Below are 16,966 nucleotides of genomic sequence, written 5' to 3'. Positions count from 1 at the left end.
CAAAACACTAATCGATTACTCGACTTAACAATTCAAAGACAGAATCAATTCAAATCTGAAGATCAAATGTGATTTTCAAAACCAAAATGCGCGGAAAATTTTGAGTAAAGTTGCAACTCAAAAAGCAAATGATTCTAACACGAAAATCAGATCGAAGCAGTTTGAATCCTGCTCTGATACCAATTGATGAGAATTGTTATCGAGATTTGAGAAAGCAAAGTTTGATTTGAGTAATTGAAGATTTAGAACACAAAGAGTAAATATTAATCAGATCTCATATTGATAAAGACTGATTACAAAATAAGCAGAAAAGAGATATCTGTTACGAAAAGTCTCTCTCTACTTCTAACCTCAGTCCCTATTTATAGAGAACATGAGTGTACAAAAAATATACTAAGTCTAGACATTTCACTTCGCATAAAGATGACTTAGTAAAATAACATAAAATGCGAAACTATACAAAACACTATATTCTACTTTTACAATTTTACATCTACACCTGGAAGCGTTCATGCCCTATGTTGACCGAAAAAGCGTGGGAACCTCCATGGCAGCCCACCATGGTGGCCATTACCTTGCCGCCGCCGTATAACCTTCCTCCTGCCGCCTTCTGCCGGATCTTGACACCACCAACCACATCTACGAGTTTATGTATGGGTGTGTATCCTAGTAGACTAGTTGTATTTGATTTTCATAAGGTTGTGGTGGTTTGTTTAGCCAGAAAATGACAACAACCACCACCACCACCGTGAGGTGGTGCCGCTAAGCACCGCCGCCGACCACCATGGTGTGGTTGTGTGTGTTAGTATATGTGTGTGTTTATGTTTGGATTAAACATTGTAATTGTAATTAGCTTTGGTTAATAATAAAAATAATAATAACCACCACCGTAAGGTGGTGGCCGCCGCAGTGAGCCGCCATCAACCACCACTACCTGAGGTGGTAGTGGGCGGTGCCCCGCTAGCAAACCCTAATGGGCATAGAGATTGGTTTTGGGACTATTGGGCCATGTTTGGGTGGAAAACCCTAATTATGAGTATTGGGCCTTAGACTTATTAGGCCCACTTGTGGGCCATTACGATTGGATTGTGAATTAAGCCCAAATTATTTCATGCAATGTATCTAGTAGAGTAAAGGAATTAATGGATCAAGTCCTTAATGGGCTAATTGATAAAATCCTAATATTTGAGAATTTATCAGGACGCACATGAGAATTATTTAATAAGTGAAATTTAAATAATAATCATTGGCAGAAATTAATCTAAGCAATAATGGACTTAATGGATTAAGTCCTTAGTGGGTTAAGTCCCTAATGGGTTAAGTAAGAAACACTTAACCCTAATTGTCATTTTATGAGAAACCCTAATTTCACTTGGGTATATTGTTGGGCCTTAATGATTGGGTTGTTAATGGGCGACCATCTAAGAATAATCAAATGGACTAGGGTAATTAATTGGGCTTTAGGGTAAGGCCCAAACGGAAGATTGGGCCCAATTTGGAAAATTGGGCCATAGTTTGGGCCTAGAAGGTTGTATGATATTGGGCCCTTAGAATGGGACATGTTGGACTGGACTGGACAATTGGGCCTTAAGCGAATCCCATGTAGAGGTTTGGGCCCAATTTGGAAAATTGGGCCATATGTTAGGCTTTGATCCCTAGTTGACTTTGGGCCTATGGATTGGACCTTGGGCTTGGGTAAGCTAAGCTTGGGGTAATGTAGTAATTATCCAAAGTACGTAACTATAGTTATGTAGTGGAACCCAATTATTAATTGGGTGTTATTTTGATGTTGACAGATCGGGAATCTGTCATCTAGTAGTTGGGGTCGAGTCTGCGGGACTTCAACAGTATGGGATTGAGTCTGCGGGACTTCAACAATGTGAGGTGAGTTTCCTTCCAGTAGGAACGGGTCTATGGCCACAATGCCATCCCGTTTAGTTAGTTGTAGTTCTGGACTTCGGTCTGATGCAGTAGTTCAGTGTGCTTAATGTCTTTGTGATTCAAGCATGTTTTTGTGTTATGTGTTCCGGACTTCGGTCCGATGCAGTATGCAGTATATGTGTTTATGCTAGTAGTTATGATTATGCTATGTTATGTTCAATCAGTTTCCGGACTTTGGTCCGATGCAGAGGGCAAGGCCCTGGTTAGTTTCCAGACTTTGGTTTGATGTAGTTTCCGGATTTCGGTCCCATGCACAAGGCATGGCCCTGGTTAGTTTTCAGACTTCGGTCCGATGCAGTTTCTGGACTTCGGTTCGATGCAGTGGGCAAGGCCCAATATGTGCTTTATACGTTATTGTATGGTATGTGGTGGTTTGGGGAGACTCACTAAGCTTCGTGCTTACAGTATTCAGTTTTGGTTTCAGGTATTCAGTTTTCAAAAGAGGAGCTCGGGAAGATTGCAGTGCACACACCATTTGTTCATCCTGGGATGTTTATACTCTGATATACTTGACAGTTATAATATTTTGAGATACATTGCTTATGATTTTTATATGAGGTATATCGACTATAGTAATTATTATTTAATTAAATGAAATTTTCAGACTGTGTTTTTGGGACGTTACAATAACTAAGATTCAAACAACACTCAGACAAATAATCGGATACCCTAAGCCCACACCAAACAAGGAACATGAAATAAAGTGAGTTATCAGTCCTAAGTCCTTTCAATCTTACTTATATAACCATATCTATGTAGACATGATTTTAACAATATAGAAGTTTAAAAGAGTTTAATTAAAGTTTAACATATAAAAGAGTTTTAACCATTTGAATGGCAACAAATGACTTGATGTCAGTTTATAAAATGTTTTGAAGAGTTGTTTGATAAAACAGTTGAAGTAGAAGAAAAATGCACTTGTTTGATAGTTATTAATCACATGTGATTGATATAACAACTATAATGTTTCTACCTGTATTCTCCCCCATAAAAGCATTTAAAATCATTTAAAAGATAATTTAAGGGGGTATGAACTCACCTGTAGTGAGTGATACGAATGAAAGATCGGTTGTAGGATGCCAACTGTTAAGTGAAATCTCGGGCACAAGCGGATCCTAATAAGCATATAATGACACATATATGGATATAATTAGTGTATATAACAACTAATCATGATAGGGAACCACCTTAGGGACTAGGGAACACTTGGATCGAAGTGTTACAATCACAAAGGATTGCATTTAAGGGGTTTACGGCCACACAATGGAGTTTACGGCCATTGTGTTTACGGCCCAGGTGTTTACGGTCAAGGGAGTTTACAGCCAACACATGAAAAGGCTTGTGTTCACGGATAAAGATGATCTTGACAAGGGTTTACAGCCAAAGGAGATGCTCATGGCCATAAACTCTCATTGTTCTTGGGAAAGGTTGTTTTCAAGGGTGTAAGTTAAGAGCTTCTATAGGATAACTAGTATATGGAAGATTACTTACGTTTTGAAGCTTGAAGGAGGTGTTTAAGGCCCAAAAACTAGTGTGTTCTTGGTGTTCTTGAAGATCAAACCCAAAAGATGAATTTCATGGATGAAATCAAAGGGTGATACTAGATTAAGAAGATTAACACCTAATAAAACGGAAGAAATGCTTACCTTTTTGAAGATCAAGTGAAACTCGTGATGATAGTTGAAAGAGAGTTGACTTTTCTTAACTTGGAAGTGCAAGGAATGACTAGAATGAGGGCATAACTCATATATGGGTATGAGTTTACGGCCAAGAGGTGTTTACGACCATAAACTATAGTTTACGGTCGTAAACTCCTTATGAATGGAGTTTTCGGCTTTCATGTTGCACATTGGACTCTAGAAAACACTTCCTAACATTCCTTCTTGAAAGTATTGGGCTTAATACACTCAAACAGACCCTAAACAGTGCTAAAAGATAGCAGAAATGAGTCTGAATTTGATTGAATTGAATGTTTTTACAAGATAGAAATTTCAGGTTGTCACATCATCCCCCCGGTAGAGATAATTTCGTCCCGAAATTAGAGTTTAAGCAATTAAGTAATTACAAATAACTAAGTAAAAAGATGAGGATATTTCAGTTTCATTTGATCCTCGTGCTCCCAAGTGAATTCAGGTCCTCGCTTGTCATTCCAGCGAATCTTCACTATCGGGATACGACTTTTCTTTGTTTGCTTGACCTCTCGGTCCATGATCTTTACTGGTTCTTCCACGAAGTTGAGGCTCTCATTGATCTCGATCTCGTCGAGTGGGATTACAAGAGTCTCGTTGGACAGACACTTTTTCAAGTTCGAGACGTGGAAAGTAGAATGTACGTTACTAACTTCACGAGGTAGTTTGAGTTTGTAAGCTACAGGGCTGATTCTAGCGATAATCTCGAAAGGCCCTACCTATCTTGGATTTAGCTTTCCATGCTTTCCGGAGCGTATCAAGCCCTTCCAGGGTGATACCTTCAATAGAACACGGTCGCTAACCTGGAATTCCAACAGTTTCCTTCTCTTGTCTGCGTAGCTTTTCTGTCGGTCTCTAGAGGCTTTCAATCGTTCACGGATTTGAACGATCTTCTCTGTCATTTCCCGAATGATTTTCAGACCTGTAAGAGTGCTGTTAGGAATGCGTCCTTTAGCTAACTGGGTGTCACCCACCTCAGCCTAGCACAAAGGGGATCTGCACTTACGGCCATAGAGGGCTTTTAATGGAGCAGTTGTTTATGCTCGTGTGATAACTATTATTGTAGGAGAACTCGACAAAGGGTAGGTGAATATCCCATGCATTTCCAAAGTCAATCACATAGGCTCGCAACATATCTTCCAGAGTTTGAATAATCCTCTCACTTTGTCTGTCGGTTTACGGATGGTAGGTTGTACTCATGTCTAGCCTAGTTCCTAGGGAACTTTGTAGCGACTTCCAGAACCTTGAAGTGAATCTACTATCTCTATCAAAGATAATGGATATAGGAACACCATGCAGTCGTACAATCTCCCTAATGTAGGTTCTAGTGAGTTTCTCCATCTTGTCTATTTCTTTGATAGGCAGGAAGTGTGCAGACTTGGTTAACCTGTCTACGATCACCCATATGGTATCGAGACCACCCATTGTCTTGGGCAACTTGGTTATGAAGTCCATTGTGATCCGCTCCCATTTCCATTTAAGTATCTCCAGTTGTTGAAGTAAACCTGATGGTTTCTGGCATTCGACCTTAACCTTGGCGCAAGTAAGGCATTTACTCGCGATGGTAGCAATCTCTGATTTCATGTTAGGCCACCAGTATAGCTTTTTAAGATCTAGATACATCTTATCTGAACCTGGGTGGACGGAATATCGAGTTTTGTGTGCTTCTGCCATGACCAAGTCTCTGAAACCACCATGCACTACTAGAAAAACAGCCTTTTACGACGCGCAAATAATGACACACACTGATAGAGGACGCGCATTCGTACGTGCCCTAAAAATTAATGTCAATTTTCCAAAATTTGAAGGATAAAAGACACGCATTTGTACGTGCCCTAAAATCAGTGTCAAACAAAAAAAAATTAAAAACACGGAGGGCGCTTATTTTAAGTGTGTGTCGTCTACAAATGTCGCTTTATATTTTTTTTTTTAACTAAATGCGCGTTTTTAAAGAGGGATCTAAAATTCTAAAATTTTGAATACCCCGCTTCTCACTCTCTCCTCTGGGTCGCTTTATCTCTCGCACAGAGCCATTCTCTCCTTCCTCTCTCTCTCTCTCTCTCTCTCTCTCTCTAACCCTAGACACAACCACTGACTATTCACATTCCTTCTTCCTTGCTCCATATTTTTGACCTTCGTCGGATCTATCTTCTTCTCCCCCGCCGCTATCTTCTTCTTGCTCCATATAATAAAATCAGCGACCAAAAAATAAGGCTCACTTCTTATTTTGCTTCTCCGTCTCCCACAAAAACCCTACTTTCTATCACCACTTCTTGTCCCTCACCGACGATCTCATCTAAACCTCATTCTTACGTTCTCTTATTATAATTCTTAAACCCCACTTCAAAGAACTAGGGATGCAGACCTCACACTATCCTTCATAGAACCGGCGATCGGGGGTCTACGACTCTTCACGTTGACAACGCCCTGCTGCAACTCACGATGGTGCCCAACGGTGAAGCAATTACATAACATGGTTGACTGCTCTGGTGTATTTACTTTTGTATTCATCTTCTTCCCCTCTATCTTCCCGTAAATACAAAATTAATCCCACTATTGAATGAGTGAGTTAGGGGTTAGGGTTTGGAGTGATTTGGGGAAAAGATGGTTTGCTCTAATGACCAAAAACTTCTCGGAATTGGGATTGAGAAAAGAAGATTGTGTGGAAGGAAGTTGGATTGACTCCGTACTTTACTGGGCCAACTTCGACAACACAACCGAAGACAATTATTGTGAAGGTAAAGTTAACGGGTTGCAGCTACTCTTCCCCTCCATTTCTCTCTTTCTCTCTCATCTCTCATCTCTCTCACTCTAATAAGCTCCCCTATTTATTCCTTTTGAATGTGCTCTCTCTCTCTCTCTCTCTCTTACAATTTTTAGATCAAGGTTCTCTCTTGTTGTCGATGTTTCTGGTTGTATTCCTTCGCATACAGGATCCTAAAAAGTTTCTCAAGTCAGTAGGAAGAATTTGTGAACATAAATTGATTTTTGTTTTCTGAAAACGATTTGTAAACGTAAATTGTACTTGAATTGATCTAGTTCGTTGTTTTATGTGTTTTAGCAAATTCTTATCTTTTTTGAAGATAATTTTATGTTTGTTTGCTTGTAAATTGCTCTCGTAGGTCAATATATTAAGGAAAATGCATTGATCGAATCATCAAAGGTAGATCGATGTTGGCAACTTGGCATGAGTTACAGGTATGGTGAAGTTCTATTTTTCTCTTTTTTTTGCAACTTCCAAAGTCTTTAAACCTGAAATAACTGCTGAGGACACAAATAATCTTTTTTTTTGGTTTTCACTCAGTGTTGTGTACGATTAAATAGTTCAGCTTTCTAGGTTTTACCTGGAATACAACCTGATTTCTCTTTGAAATTGTTTGTATTTGATTCCTATAGACCGAAAATAGGAGTCAAATGCATGTTGGAAGGTGGATGGCTTGGAATTTCAGGTGCTCTGATTTTTTTTATTATTATCTTTGCTAATTTTCCAATGGTTTTATGGACATGAAATTCCTGAACTTAGTTTGGCCTTGTTTATGAGCAACAATTTTTCTTTAACCTTCTACACTACTTGCTAAAAGGCTATAGAGTTGCCTGCTATTTGTATCCATAACCATCTTTTATTCTAACAAAAGGCTTCATTGATGCTGATGTTAGATAAAGTTTTACTGAATCAGTTGGTTTTTTTGCTCCCCTCCATTTGCCAAATTTATTCCATCAATTCTGAATTATCTATGATCTAAAAACCACCGACTAACACAATAAAACTTTTAAACTAGATGGGCTTATCTTTGATGAGGAATCAATTTAACAACATTTGGAGTTTGCCCACCTTCTCATTAATGTAGCTGTAATCTGCATCATTCTTAGAAATAATTGTTCATTCAAGTCATATGATTTAATACTTTGATATTAATATAAAAGATTATTAATTACCCCATATTTGTAGAATGGAGTGGGTACTTTGATATTAATACAAAAGATTTTTCTTCTGTACTTGTTATTAATAATTGAAATTGTAACATGCTTTTAATATAATTGATCTTTCTTTTTGCAGGAAAATATGTGATGCATTAACAGGGGATGAACTGTGCTCGTTTGACCACAAACATATTGTTAGGTCATGTTCCTTCTCTGAGGTTATTTCATATTTTTACCTAAAAACATGATTTTTTTATAAATATTATAAAAAGTAACAAATTTTGTTTAATATATAGGATACACATCTTCTATTGACGGGTGGTTTTGAGAAGATACTTCGCATATGTGACTTAAATTGTCCGGATGCACCCCCACAGGAAGCTGAGAAGTCTAGCCCCGGATCAGTGAGGACAGTTGCATGGCTACATAGTGACCAAACTATATTAAGCTCTTGCTCTGATTCAGGAGGTGTAAGGTATGAAATTAACTCAATAATTCACTTTGTGTGTGTGTGTGTGTTTCTGTACACTATCTTATGTTTCTATTTAGGGTTAGGGTCAATTTTCATCAGTTTATATGAATATAGGTCTATTTTGGGTTATGTTTTACTGTTAGTTTGTTACTAGGTCAAACAGTTAAAATTTAAAGAAATTTGGCTAAAAAGTGAAAAAGGTCAAGTATACTCAAGTGTTCTCAACCTTCTAAATTGTTGTATTAGAGATAATTGGATTAGTTTTTTTAATGGTTGCTTCTGTATTCATCAAAATGGTTAATTTGGAAGGTTACCTGTGAAACTGGATATAACAGGTCAAAATGGTAAATTAATTGCTGGGAACTTCTGTGGTTTTGATTGCAAAAAAAATGTTTTATTTTTGCCCCAGCAGTTACTAATAAAATTAAAAAAATGAATAAAAAGGTGTTAGTGGGTCAAATCAACTTGCATTGACCTGCCCTAAAACTTTATATGTTTTGACCAAATCTGGCCATTTTGACACATGTAATAAATATTTAGGCTGAAGTAAGTAAAGATGGACGTTATATTACCACTGCATATGGATCTAGTGTCAAGTTATGGGATGCAAATCAGTAAGTTTCAAATAAACTCTCTTAATTTCTATGATTTGTACAACATACATATTTCATAAGTTTTAAAATCTTTTTTTTTTGCTTTTAGTTTTGGACTGGTGAAAAGCTATGATATGTCATGTACTGTGGAATCAGCATCATTGGAACCAAAGTTTGGTAATAAGTTTATTGTTGTAGGGGAAGACATGTGGATTCATCTCTTTGATTTTAATACTGGTGAAGAGATTGGTAAGCAAATTTCTTTTTATTGATTTTATGTGAAAATCTACTATGTATTTTTTTCGTAAATGCAAGAAATAGCAACATACTTCCATTTTGTTGTTTTTATCATCTTATTTTTTTTTCCTATTACAACAATGTACATTGAAAAATCTAGCATTATATAGCAATTTCATCCAAATACAAATGAACTTTCACTATTATAGTTGGATAGATATAACAAATGGAAATTACAGTGTTACAATTGGCTAGATTTTTTTAAAAACAAAAAAATTGGAAGTACAATGATATAATAGAAAGCAATGAAAGTATGATGCTATAATAAAAAAAGACAATGAAAGTATGTTGTTTTTTCTTCTTCCATTTAGCGACATTTTAGCAATAGTGGGATAAAAAGGTTAAGATTAATTAGAGTACATTGTTATTTATTTATTTATTATTATTATTATTATTATTATTATTATTATTATTATTATTATTATTATTATTATTATTATTATTATTATTATTATTATTTGTGTTTGTAGCAATCTGCAAAGGTCACCATGGTCCAGTCCATTATGTACGGTTCTCACCGGGAGGTGAATCATACGTATCCAGCTCAGAATATGGAGCCATTAGAATATAGCAGACACCACCACCCACACCCACAACTGCTTTAAATGGCCCAAGCAAGCACTCTTCACCTTCACTTTTTGAAGTAGTTGCATCAAATTTGGAGGATTTACATGTTGCCAATAAAGACTAAGAAGAATCATCTTCATCTTCATCTTCACGTTCATGTTCAGGTTATAATGTTATATTATTAATCTAACCAGTAGTAGCATATGTTTTGTTGAATCACTTGAAAGTTGAATATTTTCCTTCATGCACATGGTTTGATTTATGTGTTCTTTTTTTCTTGTGATTTTATACGTATAATTGGGTTATGTGTTGAAAGTTGCATCCCATCTCAAATCGATTGTGATTGCTTTTAATAGTTAGTAAGTTCTCTATCTCTATCATAGTCTTAGTTGGTCTAAAAGTTGTCGGATTTATAATCCAATGCCCTGAAAGTAAGGATGATATAGGACACAACAAAACAAATTGTACTGTGTTGTGTGTAGTCGATTGAGACTGAGACACATAGCAGTTTCAATAGAACAAAAATTATTGTTTGTGCAAAAGACATGGCTATAGTCTTCATTGTATGCTCAATAGCAAACTTATCTTTTAATAACAATGACATACATAATACGGCTGGCTGTAATCTTTTATGGGTTTGTATCATAATTATAAAAGTCGATTACTTTAAAATTTTATATTATAAAAGGCTACCAAAAAAGTTTAAAGATATGCACGTGAACAACCTTCCTTTGAAGACCTTTCTTGAATATAATGATTTATTGACTTTGATCTATGGGTTCCATATTAATTTTTTGACTTTTATTTGATCAGGTCACAAGAATTATCGGAGCAGGGTTTCATTAGTCCTAAAGAATTATGAAAGGCAAGATGCAACTCTACTTAGTTGGCATTTGATGTTTATCATCTTTGTGTATATCTTTTTAGTTTGTATAGCATTACTTTGTAAAAGGTGTCCCTTGATACGCAATGTAGTATTAGGTTATATAGTCAGGGAAAGCCTCTTAATAACAATGTACAATTAGATCTCCTTAATATCAATGTATTACAATTTGTTGACATAATGTTATTAGATGAAATTGATTGTTTTGGTATATATTTGTTTACATAATTTTTGTATTATGCGTAAATGAGTATCGTAAAGACGCGTCGTAAATGGTTACTAAAGTTTATGACACGCAAATGCGTGTCATATTCATTTATAACAGGGGCTTCCTTGATACGCATTGCGTATCATAAACACGCGCGTCGTAAGGTTACGACAAGCAAATGCATGTTGTCTTCCTTTATGAAAGGGCCTTCCTTGATGCGCATTGCGTGCCATAACTGCGTGTCATAAATGCGTGTCATAAATGCGCGTCGTAAATACACGACACGCAAAAGCGTGTCATCTCTCGTTATGATAGGGCCTTCCTTGACATGCATTTGCGCGTCGTCTGAGCGTTTTACGACATGCATTGCACGTCGTAAAAGACTGTTTTTCTAGTAGTGGTGTTTCGGTGTCCAGATCCGATCTATGAAATATAAGGCTCCGCCACACTTGACTTCCAAGTTCTTATTCATCCCTCTTAGGGATTCACCCGCCACATTTTCATGTTTTAAGGCTTCAAGCTGAGCCTCCTTAATTTGTGTGGACATATGTGAATGGATAGTCATAGTCAATGATTTGACTCTACGACCAGAGTATTCTTTCCGACTTAGGGCGTCAGCTGTTACGTTGGCTTTACTGGGATGATAACGAATTTCACATTTATAGTCGTTGAGTAGCTCGAACCATCTTCATTGTCTCATATTGAGCTCCTTCTGGTCGAATATATGTTGAAGGCTCTTGTGGTCTGTAAAGATAGTGCTTTTCGTACCATACAGGTAGTGTATCCAGATCTTCAGAGAAAAGACAACTGCTCCTAACTCAAGATTATACGTGGTGTAGTTGACCTCGTGTGTCTTTAGCTGTCTTGAGGCATAGGCGATGACCTTACCTCATTGCATGAGAACACAACCGAGTCCTTATTGGATGCATCGCAATATACCATGAAGTTTTCTAGTCCTTCCAAGAGGGATAGTATTTGTGCGGTGCATAAGGCTCATTTCAGCGTTTAGAATGCCTTCTCTTGTTTCTCTTCCCAGTCAAAAGCCACACCTTTTTGGGTCAATGTAGTAAGCGGTTTCGCGATCCTAGAGAAGTTCTGAATGAACCTGCGATAGTAGCCAACTAGGCCTAGAAATTGACGAATTTCTGTAGGCGTCTTCGGTGCTGACCAGTTATCAATGGCCTTTATTTTGGAAGGGTCCACATGAATTCCCTCTTAACTAACAACGTGACCCAAGAATTCGACTCTTCGAATCCAAAAGTCGCATTTAGAGAACTTCGTGTAGAGCTTCTCTAGTCGTAATGTCTCCAAGATCTGATGTAGATGCTTACTATGCTCTTCCTTACTACGAGAGTAGATAAGTATGTCATCAATAAAACAATGACGAACTGATCCAAGTAAGGACGGCATGCCCTATTCATTAAGTCCATGAATACTACGGGCGCATTAGGCAATCCGAATGGCATCACTACAAACTCGTAGTGTCCATAACGAGTTCGGAAGGCTGTCTTCGGAACATCCTCCTCAAGCACTCGTAACTGGTGATACCCGGATCTCAGATCTATCTTTGAAAAGTATTTCACCCCTTGCAGTTGGTCGAACAAATCATCTAAGCGGGGTAGAGGGTAACAATTCTTCACGGTAAGCTTGTTCAGTTCTCTATGGTCGATGCACATACGGAACGATCCGTCTTTCTTCTTCACGAACAAGACCGATGCTCCCCTGGGTGAGAAGCTTTATCTAATAAAGCCCTTGCTGAGCAGCTTGTTAAGTTGACTGGATAGTTCTTGCATCTCAGCTGGTGCTAGACGATAGGGCGATTTGGCTACTGGGGTAGCCCCTGGAACTAGGTCGATTCTGAACTCGACTTGACGCCGTGGAGGTAATCCTGGTAGTTCTTCTGGGAAGATGTCGGGAAAATCACGTACCACTGGGATGTTCTTTATATCCATCACCTCTTGGCTCATATCGACAACATGAGCAAGGAATGTGCGACATTCCTTTCGCAAGTACTTATGGGCTTGAATACTCGAGATGTACGAAGGTTCGTGCTGGGTTAGTCGCCATAGATAACTAGAGTTTCACTAGACGACAGATTAAGGCAAACGACCTTTTCATAACACAAGATGTTGGCACGATGAAGACTCAACCAATCCATGTCGATAATGACGTCGAAACTTTTAATTGAGATCGGCATGAGGTCGATTGAAAATGAATGGCTATCTAGAGTTAGAGTACATCCTATGTATATACTGCTAGTGCTCTAAGTCTTTCCATTAGCCATTTCTATAGTGAACAGTTCTTTAAGTGCACGTGATTTTTGCTTAAGTAAGTGAGCAAATTTTTGGTTCACGAAACTCCTCTCCACTCCACTATCAAACAGTATGCATGCATATGAGCTAACAAGGAGAAACGTACCAGTGACCACTGTGGGGTCCGCAACCGCTTCCTCATGGCCTATAACCAAAACTCTTCCCACTCTGCCAACGTTCCCTGCCTTTGGGTAATTTCTCTTGTAGTGACCCACCTCGCCACATCCGTAGCAAGCCTAACCCACACCCACGTCGGGGACTTAGGTGATTGGCCTTGGCGGAGCCTTGTAGAAACGGGTAGTGTGCCCTTTCCTGTTGCAGTTAGTGCACTGCATTTCCCGGCAGGGTCCGTAGTGATTGAAGCTGCACTTGTTGCACTTGGGCAAGCTCCCAGCATATTGCCTCATTGGCGTAGTAGCAGTAGGTGTTATCGCAGCATGAATGAGCACGACCTGCTGCTTTTTGGCAGCATTCTGCGTCGCATTCTTCTTTTTATTATCCTTGAACTTCTGTTTGTTGTCAGCGGCTTTGGAGGGTTCTGGGATGGCCAGGGTTGTTGTTGTTGTCGGGGTGCGGACTTCATGGTCAATGATCCGTTGTGCCAATCGCTTGGCACTATCGAAGGTAGTGGGGTTTGAAGCTAAGACATTCCCATGAAATGGAGGCACCAGCCCCCAGATATACCTCTATATCTTCTTTCCCTCAATAGGGACCATTCCCGGACATAGTGCCACCAGATCGCTGAATCTGGGAGTATAGGCCACTATGTCGGAGCCCTTCATGGTCATGCTCCAAAGTTCCTGTTCAAGTTTCTGAACTTCGCTCCTCAGGCAATATTCTTCGATTATGAGCTCCTTAAGAGTTTCCCATCCCATAGCATTAGCCACTATTAGAGATAGTGACTTTACATGGCTATTCCACCATGTCAGGGATCTGTCCGCAAAGGTGCAGGCAGCAAATTTGAGGGGCCAGACGGGAAGATGTAAGAGTTTGTGTTTATGAAAGGATGAATGGGTCCACGGCAGGTAGCCGTGAATTGGGAAAAATTCATTATGACCTGTGATTTTCAGAATTAGCGTATGTCGAGTTCTAGTGTGATAGGATCACTGGATTGCGGATGCAATAGCGGTGATTTGCAAGTGAAGGTATAGATTGTGATCTATACCCCTGGAAGGGCAGCAGTTGTTTTGTCGATCAATTTCAAGGTCGATATGAGTAGTTCCATACAGGTAGTGACCAGTAGAGGGAGAACTTCGGGTCTTCGTCAGCATGTTCGTAGCCATTGACGATGCCTCTGTATTTCAAAGTGGGGGATGGCCTCCTCTGAGGTTCTAGTGGTGCGAGAGTGGGATCAGTGGTTTGGGCAAAGCATCAGGAGATTCTGTGTTGGCTCCGAGGTATTCGAGTATGATGTCCTTATTTCCAGATTATTTTGAGTTGAGATCTAGCAAATGGTGTAGCAAGTATCTATAGTTCCGGTGGGAGCACTTCGGCTAATTGATGTTAAGTGAGATTATTCGAGAATGTGGATTGCAGCAGGGAAAGGCGTTTTGTTATGGCGAATGTCGTCAAAAATATAGCAATGCATAATTTGGGTATGTGTGTACACCTATCTTTGATTGGTACGCAGGGCATGAGTTAAGGATCACTGGGTGGCGTCGAGCTGAGGATGAGATTGTGAAGTGGTAAGAGCAAGTGTGGTAAGATTGCGGGGAGCTTCTGTTTCAATGACTTAGTGCAAAGGTTTGTAGTGATACTACGGGGAACCATAGTACTCACTATTCAGTGAGGGTTGTGGTGATACTGCGGGGAGTCGTAGTACTCACTATTCAGTAAGAGGTTGTGGTGATGCTGCGGGGAGCCGTAGTACTCACTATTCAGTGAGGGTTGTGGTGATACTACGGGGAGTCGTAGTACTCACTATTTAGTAAGAGGTTGTGGTGATGTTGCGGGGAGCCGTAGTACTCACTATTCAGTGAGGGTTATGGTGATACTACGGGGAGCCGTCGTACTCACTATTCAGTAAGAGGTTGATGTGATACTGCGGGGAGCCGTAGTACCTACTAGTCAGCGAGAGAATGTTATGATGAAGTACTCTCTGATCAGAGCATGACGCAGAAGAATTTTAGGCTTGGGTAGCCCTAATATTTGAGTTGTGGGAGTCTGGTGGTCGAACCAGGGGCGAGACTGGGGTCTCCATATTTGTCGGGAGTTGTTATATGCTGAATTGAGTAGTGGTTTCGCAACCAAAGGGAAGTGGATAAGTGGGGTACGCATGGGTTACAGATCATGAGTCATGATTTGGGTGCTCATTTGGGTCGAGTGGCTCCAAATCTGGATCAGACCAAACTCTCGAGTTTGAGTTTGGCTCTCGTGGTGCGTTGGGTAGGCAAGATGAGATTCTGGATTCTGAGATGGGTTCCATGTTGAGGGGTATTGTTTATCATCTGATGTCTTAGACCTGTGTAGGTCAGCACTCAGGTACGGGAGGTACCGCGAGATGCATGGAACTAGGAGCAGTAAACGACAGAGGTCGGGGTGTAGTCGATCTTCATTTGGGACTGTAACATTCGCTTGGGGTAAGGCGAACTTCGTGACTTGTGTGTCACAATGGGCCGATGTAGTTATTGTGAGAAGGAAACCATTAAGACGGTTGGGATAATACAATGGATAACCTTGGAGGTTCATCTGCTGGGTCGGGAGATGACCTGGTGCTCAGCCTGAAAGGGATATTAAGAAGGGAGCTGAGGTTATGTTTGTTAGTTGTCGGAGGACGCTTCTGAACAACCATGATCATTTTTCGTGCCTGAGGTCAGGGTGTTGAGGGTTCGCTGTTCAGAAGGGTTGTGATTGCAGTGTAGTGGGTGGGTCCCTGGTGTGATGGGATCCTTCCATTCCTTGGTATATGATCTGGATTGTTTATCATGTTTGGGACGAGTGATCGGTAGCCAGTTTTGGTCATGGTCTTGTTTTATCAGTCCCCACTAGAGAATCAGAGTGGCAGTGAGTTATCGGGGTTTGTTATTTGAGGAGCGAATAACATGGTGATATCTTAAGAGGGCGGTCTAGCTGTGTGTCAGGCTACTAGAGTTTCCAGATTCTTGAGAGTCAGAAGGGGTAGCATAGTGGCAGATGGGTCTGTCCTTTTCCATGGAGGAGTTCCAGTTTGGATTCAAGTGTCCAGAAAGGAAGATAGTTGTGTGTTATGAGATCCTTTCGATGGTACTGTTCGGTTATTGGATTAGATTTATTTGTTGTTGAGGAGCGATTTCGAGGGCGAAATCTAATTCAAGTGGGGGAGAATTGTAACATCCAGATTTTCAGAGACATTATTGTGTATGTTAATCTTGGGATTGGAGGAGGGACTCGACAAGTTGAGGGACCAACTCGCCGAGTCGAGTCGAGTTGATTGTGTTGGTATTTTAATCTTGAAAGGTTTATTTAATTAGTGTTTTGTTTTTTGTTATTTAGTAAATAAATTGAATGGGTCTTGAATGGGTCATGTGGACCAAGTATTATTGCTGGAAAATGGGAACATGTGGGCTTACTGGTTCCTTGTTTGAGTTTGATTTGTTTTAGTTCCGTTAGGGTATGTAGGCTATAAAAGCCTCTTTATTTTCTGAATAATAGATGCAGCAGTTTTGAGTTGATAAACAAGCCTTCTTCTTCTTCTTTTCTCACATTTAACATAACAGAGATATATTTTAGTGATTGTTGCTGCAGTGAAGTGTATATAAAGGGCCTGATATTCCAACAATTGGTATCAGAGCCTAGGGCTCGTTTAGAAGAAGAGAAAGGCGATTTCATGTGTGTCGCAGGAAGAAGTGAAGACCGGCTGCTAAAGCAGCAAAGACCGTCGCCGGAAAAGAACACCGACTTGAGGAAGGAAGAACTGGCGAGAAAACTGACCGGAACTCGCCTACAACATAGAAGCAAAAAGTGACCGCTGCCAGTAAGTGACCGTTGAAGGCAGATAAAAGGAAAAGAAGCGACTGACAAAGCAACAAAGGACCAGCTGCTTAACAATCAGACCGAAGACCGGAGATTTGCCTGAGAAAAGAGATCGAAGTTAGTGACAGAAAGC

The 16,966-nt window shown here is 39.7% G+C and overlaps 1 pseudogene; it reads left to right on the top strand.

Annotated features, from left to right (window-relative positions):
• The first annotated feature begins 6,246 nt into the window (after positions 1-6,246).
• On the top strand, positions 6,247-9,603 carry LOC111890560 (uncharacterized; annotated as a pseudogene).
• Positions 9,604-16,966: the final 7,363 nt, after the last annotated feature.

This window comes from Lactuca sativa, chromosome 6 (assembly GCF_002870075.4).
Source record: "Lactuca sativa cultivar Salinas chromosome 6, Lsat_Salinas_v11, whole genome shotgun sequence".
In the NCBI taxonomy this organism is placed as follows: domain Eukaryota; kingdom Viridiplantae; phylum Streptophyta; class Magnoliopsida; order Asterales; family Asteraceae; genus Lactuca; species Lactuca sativa.
Note: the sequence above shows the minus strand (reverse complement) of the source record. Positions and strands in the feature narration are given on the sequence as shown.